The sequence below is a fragment of the Ursus arctos genome, unplaced genomic scaffold, assembly GCF_023065955.2.
Source record: "Ursus arctos isolate Adak ecotype North America unplaced genomic scaffold, UrsArc2.0 scaffold_30, whole genome shotgun sequence".
Taxonomy (NCBI): Eukaryota; Metazoa; Chordata; class Mammalia; order Carnivora; family Ursidae; genus Ursus; species Ursus arctos.
Genome location: NW_026622986.1, coordinates 4553568 through 4566749, shown reverse-complemented (window position 1 = coordinate 4566749; position 13182 = coordinate 4553568). Strand labels below are relative to the sequence as shown.

Sequence of the window (13182 nt, the reverse complement as noted above, 5' to 3'; positions counted from 1 at the left end):
AAAAGAAGAATGGAATAATAAAAGAGAAAGAAAGATACAATAGGGAAGATCAATAAGACACAATTGATTCTCTGAAAAAAATTGCAACAAAATATAAAAACCTCTCACAAAAGTCATTAAGAAAAGATGCACATAAGCAACAGTATGAAAAAAAATATTCCACATGGGGATTAGAAAGAAAATAATACATTAACCATGTGATCAAAGTTTATCACAAGTAAAAAAAAGTACTGTTGAAATTCTTTACTCTTTGATATTATATGGTGAGAAGGGTGTCAATATCACCATGTGCAATTCCTCCCCCAAACTCATAATCTCAGTCTAATCATGACAAAATACCAAAGAAATCAAAGTTGACAGAAATACTACAAAATACCTGACCACTAATTTTTTTTTAAAAAGTGTCAACTCGTGAGAGACAATGAAAGACTAAAAAATTCTCCACCAGAAGAGACAAGGGAGCTAAATGCAATACTGTGGTTTAGACTGGATCTTGGGACAGTATGAACACATCAGTGAAAAAACTGGGGAAATGCAAATACAATCTGTAGTTTAGTTAACAGTTTTGTACTAATGTTCATAAATACACCATGGGTTGTGAGATGATAATATAAGGAAAACAGGAGTATACAGGAACTTTCTGCACTAGCTTTGCAACTCTTCCGTAAATTTAAAGTTCTTTCAAATAAAAAGTTTTTTAAACAAAATACTGTCAACAGCTACTTCCAATAATTCTGAAAAAATAATTCACAACTGATGTAGAAGAAATAAATATCATACTGAAAAAACTAACTATAGGCAGTGTAAAAATCTTATTTCAAAAAGTCCGAGACAACTGCTTTGGAATACAGCACTCTAAGATTCGGCAAAACGCTAGAGACTGGAAAGATGGCAGAGCAGCAGGGTCATGAGCTCACCTCGTCCCATGGAGAGACACACCAAGGCAACAACTACATCTACACAGCTAACTCTGAAAATAATCTGAACACTGGCAGAGCAAATCTTCCACAGCTAGTTGTAGGAAGCCACATCAAAAAGGGTGGGAGGGGCGGAGATGCAATCTGGAACCAAACCCAAGCAACTAAACTACAACGTGGGAGGGACATGGCAAGTGAGGAGGAGTGAGGGGATCAGACCCTCCCTACAGAGGGCACTCCCAGCCCCGGGGATCCACCCTAATGAGTCCCCATAATGTATGGCTTCAAAAATTATCCAGCTTAACTTCAGGAGCATTAAAAATCGGCAGAGCTCTTAACCCCTGGAGAGCTGGAGGGCAACAGGAAACTGAGTCCCTGCCTTTAAAGAACCAGCACACTAAATAACTTGGCAGAGACATAGCAGAGAAGCAGGAGTTTGAAAAGTGCTTTGGGTGTATGTGAAGATTTACTGACTGATCTTAGAACGTGTGCTGGAGCGGCAGGGCTCTGCAGAAGATTTCTCAAGGAACTACGCTGATGGTGGGCACCATTTCTCTTCTACTCCCTGGTCTAGATAACCGGACACAATTCTAACATTCTCCCATCTACACTGCTACCACAGTAGGTCCTCCCCGCCCCAGTGTTCCCCTACAGACCTGCTCCACCCAATAAATGCACCTCAGCAGACATCCCTCCAGAGTGGCTCTTGCCCCTGCCAAGACCGGTGCCACTCCAAAGTGACTCCTGCCCTGACAAGCTGGGGAGACACCCACCATAACCAGCCCACCCACGGTTCCTACAGCCAGGCCTCTTAGCTGGCTGTACATGGAGTAAGCCCTTGCCCTTCAGTACACTTGCAGTGGTGGCAGAGACTAACTGTAGACAACTAGGCTGAGTGCTAGCCCCAACCACCACTTGCAGCTGCGCCTCTCACCAGTGTGGGGAGCAAATTCTGCCCACTGTCCCAACAGCAGGCAAAGTGGGTTATTGCAGCCAGTTGGGCTGAAGGCCAGCTTCACCCACCAGCATGCCCATAGCAACTGTGGCTCAGCCACAATAGGAAGGCACATGCAGCTCACACAGGGAACACCAACAGAGCACCAAGACTGGGGGTGGGGACTGTGCTACAGGGCAACACAGGACTTCTTCTACACAAGGCTACTACTTTCAAGACCACAACACAGCTAACCTAATACACAGAAACAAACAGAGAGAGTTAAACAAAATGAGAAGGAAGAGGAATACATCCCAAATGAAAGAACAAGATAAAGTAACAGAAAAAGAGCCAAGTAAAAATGGAGATCAACAATATTTCTCATAAAGAGCTCAAAGTAATGGTCATAAAGATACTCACCTGACTTGAGAGAAGAGTGGATGAACTCAGTGAAAACTTCAACAAAGAGATACAAAATATTAAAAAAAGAGTTGAAGAACACAGTAACTGAAATGAAAAATATACTAGAGGGAATCAACAGCAGATTAGAAAATGGAGAAAAATGGATCAGTGATCTGGAAGACAGGGTAATGGAAAGCAACCAAGCTGAAAAGCAACAACAACAACAAAAGAACAAAAAGAAAAATAAAAAATAATAGGTTAAGAGAACTCTGCAACAGCATCAATAGTAATAACATTCATATGCTAGGGAGCCCTGAAAAAGGAGAGAAAGGGCTGGAAAATTTATTTGAAGAAACAATTGGAAAACAGCTGAAAAAAGGTATCTGAGAAAGCAAGCAGACATCCAGGTCCAAGAAGCATAGACAACCCTTAACAAGACGAACCTAAGGAGGCCCACACCGAGACCCATAATTAAAATGGCAAAAGTAATAATAAAGAGAGAATTTTAAAAGCAGCAAGAGTAAGGGCACCTGGGTGGCTCAGTCGGTTAAGTGTTCAACTCTTGGTTTCGGCTCAGGTCATGATCTCATCAGTCATGAGATCAAGTCCTGGGTTAGGCTCTGCACTCAGCGGAGAGTCTGCTTAAATATTCTCTCCCTCTGCCCCTCCCCCCAACTCGCATGCTCTCTAATAAAAAAATCTTAAAAAATAAATAAATAAGCGGCAAGAGAAAATACTTACGTACAAGGGAAATACTTTAAGACTATCAGCTGATTTTTCAGCAGAAACTTTGCAAGCCAGAAGAAAGTGGCATGATATGTTTGAAGTACTGACAGGAAAAAACTACAACCAAGAATACCCTACCTGACAAGGTTATCATTCAGAATTGAAGGAGAGATAAAGAGACTCCTAGACAAACAAAAGTTAAAGGAGTTTATCACCACTAATCCAGCCTTATAAGAAACGTTAAAGGGAATTCATTAAGTGGAAAGAAAGGGCATAACTAGAAGAAAATAATAAAACGTATTTAATTAGACAAATTAAAACAAACATATAGTAAATATAGATTAATTACTTATAAAACCACTATGGAGGTTAAAACACAAAAGTAATAAAATCAATTACATCTACCAAAATCAGTCAAGAGATAAACAAATTAAAAAGACGTAACATATGACATCATATACATAAAACATGGAGGGAGGGAGTAGAAATTTAATGCTTTCAGAACGTATTCGAATTTGAGCAACCATCGACTTAACATACCCTGCTATACATACAGGATGCTATATAAGAACCCAATGGTAACCACAAATCAAACACCTATACCAGATACACCAAATATAAAGAGAAAAGAATCTAAGCATAACACACTAAAGAAAGCCGTCAAACCACAAGGGAAGAGAACAAAGAAGAACAGAACTACAAAACAACCAGAAAACAATGAACAAAATAATAAGCAGGAAGTACGTACTTATCAGTAATTACTTTAAATATTCAAGGATTAGATGCTCCAATCAAAAGACAGAGGGTGATGTGGATAAAAAACAACAAGACCCATCCATATGTTGCTTACAAGAGACTCATTTCAGACCTAAAGACAGACACAAACTAGAAGTGAAGGGATGGAAAAAAATATTCCATGCAAATGGGAGTGAAAATAAAAGGTGGAGTAGAAACACATACATCAGACAAAACAGACCAAGAGACAAAAATCATCACATAAAGGGATCAATCCAAAAGGAGAATAGAACAATTTTAAGTGTCTATGTACCCAACACAGGAGCACCTAAATATATAAAGCAAAAAATAATAGACATAAAGGGAGATATTGACAGTAATACATTAGTAGTAAGGAATTTTAACACCCCACTTGTATTAGTGGATAGACAGATCATCCAAAGGAAACAACAGCTTTGAAAAACATATTAGACCAGATGACTCTAACAGATATATCAGATCATTCCATCCACAAATAGTAGAACACATTCTTTTCACGTGCACATGGAACATTTTCTCAAACAAATCACATGTTAGGCTGCAAAACAAGTCTCAATAAATTTAAGAAGATTGAAATCATATCAAGCATCTTTTCTAATCTCAATAGTAATAAACCAGAACAGAAAAAAAAAATAGAAAAAAACACAGACACATGGAGGCTAAAAAACATGCTACTAAACAACCGATGCATGAACAAAGAAATCAAAGAGGAACTCAAAAAATAAATGGAGACAAATGAAAATGAAAATATAATAGTTCAAAATCTTTAGGACACAGAAAAGCAGTTCGAAGAGAGAAGTATACATTGATACAGACCATCTCAAAAAACAAGAAAAATCGCAAATAATCAAACCCTACACTGAAAGGAACTACAAAATTATGAAGCCTAGTATTAGCAGAAGGAAGAAAACATAAAGATTACAGCAGAAACAAATGAATTAGAGACTAAAATTTTTTAAAAAGGAAGAAAACACCAATGAAACCAAGAGCTGGTTCTTTGTAAGATAAAATTGATAAACATTTAGACAGACTCTACCAAAACAAAAAAAGAGACTCAAATAAATAAAATCAGAAATGAAGGAGGAGAAGTAACAAACCACATCACAGAAACACAAAGAATAAGAAACTACTACTAATAATTATATGCCAACGAATTGGACAACCTAGAAGAAATGAATAATTTCCAGAAACATATATTCTTCTAAAATTGAATCAGGAAGAAATAGAAAATTTGCACAGATCAATTACTAGTAATGAAAATGAACTCGTAATCAAAAAACTCCCAATAAAAAAAAGTCCAGGACCGGATGGCTTCCCAGGTGAATTCTATCAAACATTTAAAGACTTAATACTGACCCTTCTCTCTTTTTTTTTTTAATTTTTTTTAAGATTTTATTTATTTATTTAACAGAGAGAGAGACAGCCACAGAGAGAGGGAACACAGGCAGGGGGAGTGGGAGAGGAAGAAGCAGGCTCCCAGTGGAGGAGCCTGATGTGGGGCTCGATCCCAGGACCCCGGGATCACGCCCTGAGCCGAAGGCAGACGTTGCTTAATGACTGAGCCACCCAGGCGCCCCTATACTGACCTTTCTCAAACTATTCCAAGAAACTCAGAAGAGGAGGGAAAACTTCCACATTCATTCTACAAAGCCAGCATTACTCTGATATCAAACCAAGACAAAGACACACACACACAAAAGAAAAAACAAACAAAACTACAGGCCAATATCCCTGATGAACACAGATGCAAATTTCCTCAACAAAAATATTAGCAAGCCACATTCAACAATGCATTAAAAGGATCATTCACCATGATCACCATAATCACCACAATCAAGTGGGATTTACTCCAGGGATGCAAGAGCAGTTCAATATTCACATACCAATGTAATACCTTGCATTAACAACAGAAAGGACAAGGATCATCTCAATAGATGCAGAAAAAGCATCTGACAAAATACAACTATTCTTGATAAAAATTCCCAACAAACTGGATTTAGAGAAACATACCTCAGTATAATAAAAGCCATATATGAAAACCCAACAGCTAACATCATATTCAGGGATGAAAAACTGAAAGCTTTTCCTCTAAGATCAGGAACAAGACAAAAATGTCCACTCTCACAGCTTTCATTCAACATAGTACTAGAAGTCCTAGCTGCAGCAATCAAATACAAAAAAGAAAGAAAAGGCATGCAAATTGGTAAGAAAGAAGTAAAACTATCACTATTTGCAGATGACATGATACTATATATAGAAAACCCTAAAGATTCCACCAAAAAACTATTAGAATATATGAATTCAGTAAGCTTTCTGGATACAAAATTAATATACAGAAATGTTGTGTTTCTATACAGTAATCATAAAGGAGCAGAAAGAGAAATTTTTAAAAATCGCACTTACAACTGCACCAAAAATAATAAAATGCCTAGGAATAAATTAACCAAGGAGGTGAAAGATCTACACTCTGAAAGCTATAAAATATTGATGAAAGGAACTGCAAATGACACAAACAATGCTTGTGGATTGGAAAAAGCACTACCGTTAAAATGCCCACACTACCCATAGGAATCTACCACTTCAATGCAATCACTACCAAAATACCAATAGCATTTTTGTCACAAAACTAGAACAAATAATCCTAAAATTTGTATGGAACCACAAAGACCTTGAACAGCCAAAGCAATTGTGAGAAAGAACAAAGCTGAAGGTATCACAATCCCAGATTTCAAGATATACTACAAAGCTGTCGTAATCAGGGTGCCTGGGAGGCTCCGTCAGTTAAGCATCCAACTCTTCATTTCAGCTCAGGTCATGATCTCAGGGTCCTGGGATTGAGACCCACATCAGGCTCCCCACTCAGCAGGGAGTCTGCTTATCTCCCTTTCCCTCTACCCTTTCCCCACTTGTGCTCTCTCTCTAAAATAAATAAATAAATCTTAAAAAAAAAAAAAGGCAGCAGAAATCAAAACAGTATGGTACTGGCACAAAAACAGACACATAGATCTACAGAACACAATAGAGAGCCCACACTGCTATGGTCAATTAATCTATGTCAAAGGAAGTTACAATATACAATGGGGAAAAGACAGCGTTGGGAAAACTTGACAGCTCTATGCACATTAATGAAACTGGGCCAATTTCTTACACCATACACACAAATAAACTCAGAATGGATTAAAGATCTAAATGTGAGACCTGAAACCATAAAATGCCTAAAGGAAAACATAATAGTATCAGCCTTAGCAACAGATTTATGGATATGTCCTCAGGCAAGGGAAACAAAAGCAATAATAAACTATTGGGACTACACTAAAATAAAAAGCTTTTGCACAGCAAAGGAGACCATTAATAAAACAAAAAGGCAACCCAGTGAATGAAAGAAGTATTGCAAAAGATATATCCAATAAGGGGTTAATGCCCAGAATACATAAAAAACTTACACAATCAACATCATAAAAACCAAACAATTCAATTAAGAAATCAGCCAAGGACCTGAACAGACATTTTTCCAAAGAGATACAAATGGCCAAAGGACACATGAAGAGATGCTCAAATCATTAATCATCAGGGAAATGCAAATCAAAACCACGATGAGATATCACCTCACATTAGTCAGAATGGCTAGTATCAAAAAGACAAGAAATAGCAAGTGTTGGTGAGGATGTGGAAGGAAACCACCATGCGCTGTTGGTGGGAATGTACATTGATGGAGCCACCACGGAAAACAGAACAGATGTTCCTCAAAAAATGAAAAATAGAAATATCCTCTAATTCAGTAATTCCGCTACTGGGTACTTTTCCAGAGAAAATGAAAACACGAATTCACAAAGATACATGCACCCCTGCATTTATGGTAGCATTATTTACTACAGCCAAAAGAGGGAAGCAACCAAAGTATCTACTGATAAAATGAATCGATAAAGACGCAGTACACATATACAATGGACTATTACTCAGACATAAGAAATGAGATCTTGCCATCTGCAACGACATGGATGGACCTAGAGGGTATTATGCTAAGTGAAATAAGTCAGACAGAAAAAGACAAACACCACATGACTTCACTTACATGTACAATCTATAAAACAAAGCAAATAACAACAACAAAAAACCAGACTCTTAAATACAGAACAGACTGGTGGCTGCTGGAGGGGATGTGGGCAGGGGGGATAGGCAAAATAGGTGAAGGGGATTAAGAGGTATAAACTTCCAGTTGTAAAGTAAGTCAGTCATAGAGATGAAAAGTACAGCAGGGGAAATATAGTCAATAATATTAATAATCTATGGTTACAGATGGTGACTACACTTAATTGTGGTGAGCACTGAGCAATGTATAAAATTGTCAAATCACTATGTTGTATACCAGAAACTAATATAACACAGTATGTCAGCTATACTTCAAAAATAGAAAATAAAGGCAAAGGTTAATTTGTAAATGTGAAAAAAAAATTCTTCTTACAAAGAAACCCTACACCCAGATGGTTCTGCAGGGAGTTTTACTAAACACTCCAAAAAATGATCACCCCATGGACATTAAAGAGGGCACATGACGTAATGAGCACTGGGTGTTATATGAGACTGATGAATCCCTGAACTCTACCTCTGAAACTGATAATACACTATAGGTTAATTAACTGAGTTTACATAAATTAAAAAAAAAATGATCATCCCAGGTTTATACACTCTTTTACTCAAAAGAAAAAGAGGGAATAGCCTCTAATCCATCCTACAAGAATGAATCTGATACCAAACCCAAGACATTATGAGAAAAAATAATTATAGGCCCATTCCATTCATGGATATAGATTCAAAATTCTAAATAAAATATTATGTAGCAAATCAAATGCAAAAATGTTATAGAAATTATTATAAACAACCAACCTGGGTTTTTTTCTAGTTATACAAGGATAGTTTAATATTAAAAAATCTATAAATGTAACCTACTACACTAATAGACTAATAGAAAAAAACCATGATCACTCAATCCAAATACAAGTCATTTTATAAAATTCAATACCAAATTCAAATTAATTTCATCATTCCGAGAAAGAGTATCTAATAAAAAAAAAACTGGAGGAAGCATCATTTTAAAAGAAGAAATGTTACATGTGTAACCTTTACAACTAGGAATGAGACCAAGATGCTCACTACCCATCACTCCTCTTCAACACTGCTGTGGAGGTCCTGATCACTGAGGTGTGTGTGGGCACGGCAAGTGTGTGTGCATGCACACACACACACAAAGGAAACATAACTATCTTTTACAGATTATGATACCTTACATAGAAAGCACACACACAAGAAGCACAAATTATTAGAAATAACACTTTTTTTCCCTTGGAGAAGCAGCTAGAAATGATGGAATTTAACAAGGTAGCTGAATATAAGATTTACATATTAAGAGTATTGTATTTCAATTCACTAGCAGAAAACAAATAGAATGGATAATTATACAATTTTTTGGTAACAGTATCAGCAAATATGAAGTATCTTTTTTTTTTCCTTTTTAAGATTTTATTTATTTATCTGACAGAGATAGAGACAGCCAGTGAGAGAGGGAACACAAGCAGGGGGAGTGGGAGAGGGAGAAGCAGGCTTCCAGCGGAGGAGCCTGATGTGGGGCTCGATCCCACAATGCCAGGATCACGCCCTGAGCCAAAGGCAGATGCTTAACCACTGTGCCACCCAGGCGCCCCGAATATGAAGTATCTTGAAATAAAACGAATGAAGAACCTTTACAAATAAATTTATAAAAACATATTAGGAGATATTAAAGAAGGCATTAAAAACAGCAGATATGTTTACAGAAGATTTAATGAAGATATAAATTCCCTCCAAACTAACTTATATATTCGACTCAATTTCAATCCCACAGAAAATTTTTTCTATGGAACTTATAATCACCTTTAAAAAAAAGATCATTATGACCTGTATATGAAAGAGTAAAGGGCCAAATAACAGCAAGAACACTTCTGGCTTATGGAAGGCAAATCTGTCTTACCAGATAACAAGACTGATTATGCTATAATAATAAACACAGTGAGGTATGCGCTCGAGGACGGACAAACAAACAGAACAGAAAAGAGCCCTGACAGGGAACCACACTTGTAGGAAATTTTGGTATCTAACAGGGGTATGATGTTACAATAGTGGTGAAAGTAGGAAGAGTTAAAAACAAAAACAAGAACAAAAAACCCAGGAGCTGTTAAGTTAAAATTTTTTTTTCCATTTGTCACTTAATTCTTGCCTTTATGATTACACGACAGAGAGAGGATATTAAAGTCATGACTGCTTTGCTGCTGAGTTTCGATTTCAGAATAAAAACTTTCCAATTCAACAAATATTAAGTATAGAATCTTTTTTTCAGATTACAATTTGCCAAATGATTCTCTTGGGGATAAAGAAGTCCACCACGTAAATGCTAAGGCAGCAATTCTGATCCTAGGAATCCACAAACCTTCTAAAAAGTACGTAAAGTTTTGTGTGCATGTGCATATTGAATATTTTTATGTGGGGAGGCTCCAGAGCTTACAACATCTTCCTAAAGGAATATAAAGATTACACACACACATACACAAATAGAAACCACTGTACTTAAGTAAACAATTATTTAAGTACAACCAACTATCCGTAGTAGTTAGTTGGGAAGAGAAGAAAGGTGCAGCTAAAAGGAAGAAAACAGGGATATTCACATTTTATGTGCCAATTAAACTTAAAAAACATATTTTTAAATTTTGAAATAATTACAGCTTCACTGGAAGTTGCAAACATAATACAGGGTGGTCCTGAGAATGTTCATTTGGTTTTCTCCAGTGGTAACATCTTACATAATTATGATACAACATCAATCACAGGAAATCAACACTGATACAACCTATAGACCTTATTCATATTTTTGACCTTATTCATTTTTTATACACAATCATTTGTGTTTGTATACATGTAATTTTATGCAATTTTATCACATATCTAGATTCATGTTACTGCCACTATATTCAAGTTTTACAACTACTTTATCACCATAAAGCAACTCCCTCATACTACCACTTTATAGTCTCACACCAACCACTAGTCTGTTCTAAGAAAAATGTTAAGTATTAATACTTACGTAAACTCCGTGAGTGCAAGTACATACGTATGTGTGTCTATTATATGTAATATATGTGTGTAGATATATACATACGCACATCCATATAAATGTATGTACACACACATATATGCACGTGTATTCGATCTTAAACGCATAGAGAATTTCTATTAGAAAATACTTTAAATCCTTAATAGTGGTTTGCTTCAAATAACAGAACTGAAGGCATCAGGGGAAAAGTGAAAGTCTTTTAATTTCTCTTTTTAACCTTCTACACATTTTTAATTGTGTACAATCAACATATTTTACTTTTATAATTTTTTTGTAGAAAGATAATGCTTTTAAACACCCTTTGTGTAAGCTTGATTTTCAGAGGTCAGATTTGAGAAACCACAAGTTCACAGTAATGCCCTTCAGACACTTGTAAAGAATATCTAGGAACCTAGGGATGATTACAGGGAAAGGAAATTGTGAATAAGTTGACAGGAAATCAAATTTGTAATATGCTCTGCTAGATCTGAAAAGATTTTATTCCATAAGTTTGGTGGAGCTCTTTCCACAAAAAAGTCGTAGGTACACACGATAAAATACTTCTCTGTTAGCAGCAATGGCAATGAGAAGCAACTTCAGCAAACTACTGCTAAGAATATGTAATACATGGGTAAGACCACAGACACAAGGGCCAGAATGACCTAACTTCCGATTCTCACTAAGCCATATACTAGATACATGACCTGAGTAAGTTAACTATCCTCTCAAGCCTCATTTTCCCCATTTGTAAAATGAGCCTATGATAATATTCACCACACATCCCATTATAAGGCTCAGACAAGTTACCACAGCCACTTGTCCATGTAATGGAAGTTATGGTATCTGGCCATATTATCTCAAATGACAATGGGTAAATAGATATTAAAACAATGTAGTGGAAATACCCAAACTGGAAGTTTGCAGGCATGAAGTCTCTTTCCTTAGGTATTTCAAATTCGGTAAGTCATTTCTACTAACTGAAGGTCAATTTGCTTACTTATAAATAAAACTTGCCCTGCCTCCTTAAGATCAAATAAAGAATTATGTGTGAAATTACTAGAATACAAAGCATTATAAAACTAAAATGTATATAAAAGCTAAAGCACTAGAACCAGGAATGGAAGAAATAGTCTTTGGATTTAAAAGACAGGCATAATGGATTTAGAGTTAGCAGAAGCCATATTTGAATCCCTGGAATTAAGAAGATAGGGGCTGGAGTCAAATTAGCCTTGTTAGAGTACTACCACTGACATCTTCATTTGTAAAATGGTAATGGAAGTAGTACCAACATCCCAGGGTTGTGAGGATTAAATGGGATAATGCAGGTAAAGCTTTTAGGACACTTTCTGGCACATAGCTCCCATATTTTGTTGTTGTTGTTGTTGTTATTGTTGTTATACCTTAGTTTCCTTAGCTGTAAAATGTGGGATAACACCTACTTAATGGAGTACACATGAAAAATGAGACATTAGAGCATGTCGAATAATATTTTCATGGAAGCTGATTATAACAACAAAATTAAGACAAGTTGGCCTAATAATATCTCTAACCAAATAATCTCTGTCTTTTCCAGAATATCCTGTATAGTATTATTTTTTAATTTTTATTTTATTATTGTTTTATTACTATTGTATTATTTTTCATATACAGTTAGATTTTCTTTAGTTTTTCATCAATTCATTTTTAACAAGCTAACAATCACACTTAAGAAAATTTACTAGGTTGGGACAAGCCTATTAAAAGAGACGTTTCAAAAAACTACATTTAGAAAATTTTAACAGTATTTTCAATAAACTTAATGTAAATAGCTGAATTCCAAGTCGAGAAACAAGTTAATATTTCATAGCAAAATAAATACATTAGAACCTACAAATATTGTTTGGAGTGTTCTTTTAGTTAATTACGGTTTAGTAAACAAAAGAGAAAGAAAAAAATTGTCCCACCCTACTGCTTCACTATCCTTTTCTCTCCATCTCCCTCATTAAAAGGGTGACAGTTTTTTAAAACCATTACTAATTGCTACCATCTACTTTCTACTATTTAGTATTTACATTAAATTTTAAAATATTCCCTATCCTCTTTGGTGGCTTGTTTTTTGTTTCTGTTTATTTATTTGGTTTTTTTAAAGTCCTATTAGGAGCCCATAGAAAGAACAATGCTTTCCTTTTTTTCCCTCACATAAAAAACCCATATTTGGGTATTCTTAAAGAAAGCATTTTCAGATGGAGTGGCCATTATCACACTGCAATTCACTGGTCTAGATAATTCCTACAACATCAGTTCCAGTAAAATGAAATTTATTATACACA

At 35.8% G+C, this 13182-nt stretch overlaps 1 protein-coding gene across 6 annotated transcripts in view; it reads right to left on the bottom strand.

The window, feature by feature from the left end:
* Nucleotides 1–13182, bottom strand: part of CUL2 (cullin 2) — a 96675-nt gene that overhangs the window by 36591 nt on the left and 46902 nt on the right. The gene's annotated exons all lie outside the window — the stretch shown is intronic.